The sequence below is a fragment of the Rhagoletis zephyria genome, unplaced genomic scaffold, assembly GCF_001687245.7.
Source record: "Rhagoletis zephyria isolate East Lansing unplaced genomic scaffold, Rhagoletis_zephyria_1.1 Rzeph_scaffold_10437, whole genome shotgun sequence".
NCBI lineage: Eukaryota > Metazoa > Arthropoda > Insecta > Diptera > Tephritidae > Rhagoletis > Rhagoletis zephyria.
The window spans coordinates 5,782-8,113 of NW_016167515.1; the positions used below are offsets into that span (position 1 = coordinate 5,782).

The window sequence follows — 2,332 nt, forward strand, 5'->3', positions numbered from 1 at the left end:
TTAAGTACCAATCTCTCTTTTTGACGTTTGTTTTGATTGTTTGCATTTATTATTTGAAATTGAATATAAAATTTCAAATGCAAACAGAAAAACTAATAGCCCAATTCTGTATCGGTGACAATAATTTTTTTACTGACAAATTTTAACTATTTCATATAATCTTCCGTAAAAAAACTGTGAAAAGAGTTTGTCACTGATACAGAATAGAGCCGTAACTGCGGTTCTATAATATGACAGGTTTGTCGAATATGGCCGTTGTTATCTATTGATGGTCGGGGCCATCCGGTTGGCCGCTTGGCCTCCATTATTGCAAAATACCTGCTGCAAGGTGGTAAAGCAGCTGTTGTGCGTTTTGTAGAGTTGAATCTCTTTGAGCACTTGAAGTGAAAAACGAAGAACAAAATCAAGTACTTGGCTTACTTCCATAAGCGTTGTAATGTGAATCCTGCTCGTGTTGCATATCATTTCCGTGCTTCATTACGCATCTTCTCCAAAGTTCAGCGATGTATGATTCCACACAAAACCAAGCGTGGCTCTTGCCTACCTTCCTGTTTTCGATGGTATCCAACCCCAATACGACAAGCGTCGTCGTATCTATGTACATAGCTAATTCCATGCCCAACCTTACATTCCTTTCTGACCGTAAATACTGTCAGGTTGAACGTCTTTCACACGAAGTCGGCTGGCTTTACCAAGATGTCGCAAAAAGCTTGGAAAGGAAGCGTGAGTTTAAGTTGCATAACAAAAATGAAAATAGTGAAAATAAGCAAACGATAATTTACAAGGCGTACTTAGCACGGTGCATAGGCAACTGGCTGAGTCAGTGGGATCGTCGGTTCGAATCCTACTGAAAGAAGTCTGATGAGGAAATGTGGTGATTTCCGAAATAGCTATCACTTCTACCATTTTTTCAAATTATTGTTGCTTTTCCACAATAAATTTTCATTTAAAAAACGGCCTCGAGCTCAATATAAATTGTTGAATACGTCACCCTGAATTTCATCCCGGCCAATTTGAAATCAGTACCGTGGGTCCATCGGCGTAGCCAGAATGAAATTTAGGAGGGGAATCGACCCTATTAAGGTGGCATTTCAGGGTACTATTTTTTATATATACAGGGAAAACTTGTCCCTACCTAGCTACGCCCATGCGTGGGTCCCTTGCGTCCCGATATCTTTTGCATACATTTAGCATTTATTGCATAGAGTTAGCAAGTTAACCTTCGAAAATTGCTGTGGTAATTATTTATGTGGTGTAGTGGTAAGCAGTGCATGCTTCCACTACGCAGGGCCTGGGTCGCCCCTCGGAAGGCAATGGCAAACTCCGAGTGTATTTCTGGCATGGAAAACAGCTTCTCATAAAAATACAATCGCCGTTCGGAGTCGGTGTAAAACTGTATGTCTCTCCCCTTTGTGTGATAACATCAATACCAACGCTACGAATCGGAGGAGAAGCTCGACCAAACACTAACATATATGTGTAAGCGCCAATCTATTATTATTATTAAATGTTTATGTTTTTTAGCTCTGAGCTAATGCCTAACCTACTGTTGTGCAAGAAAACTTATCAGTTTAATCGGTAAACTCTGAGTTATACAGATATCCTGCTGTTCTGCAAGTGGGACTTATGGATAAAATATAATTTGAACTTTTATCAGGCGGAAAACCTCTTTAAGAATATATTGGAAACAAATCCTTATTTTACCTGTTTCAATTGACATCCATATTGTGAAACCTAATTTAAGTAAAAAAATTTGACTCTTATTTAAAGAAGTGGAAGCCCTCTTCAAAATATTTATTTTCCTCAAATCTCATTCGTTTGCTTCATACTTCATTAAAATTATGAATAAAACATTTTAAATGGGTGGTAATCCTCTAAAAATAAGATCGTAATAAAGCTTTTAAAGATCTCTTTCGTTTGACATCCATATCTTAAACTTCAGTTGAAGGTTACAATTTAAGTAGAGATTAACTTTTTAAGGAGGGGGGTCACTTAATAAATGCTATATATTAATTCAGGCCATAAGCTATCTATATGCCAAATTTTATGTGTACAAAGAAAGACTAACACCCATAATCGCACTAGACAGTCGCTATCGATTTTTTTCTCACCTTTAAGCCTTGAGTAAATAGCTATTTTCATGTAAGCTTGTGTGAGTGATAGCATTTTTATGTTAATTAATGAATAATTATGCAAGTACGTACATTGGGCCGTATGAATAAAAACTAAGCAATTGCTTTTTCTTAAAATTTCATACCTTTTACTTCAATTTTGTTTGAATAAATTGAGTAAAAGATCTGAAATTTTAAGAAAAAGCAATTGCTTATTTTTA

At 36.5% G+C, this 2,332-nt stretch overlaps 1 pseudogene; it reads left to right on the forward strand.

Annotated features, from left to right (window-relative positions):
- Nucleotides 1–230: 230 nt before the first annotated feature.
- On the forward strand, nucleotides 231–733 carry LOC108376437 (60S ribosomal protein L13a-like; annotated as a pseudogene).
- The last annotated feature ends 1,599 nt before the right edge of the window (nucleotides 734–2,332 follow it).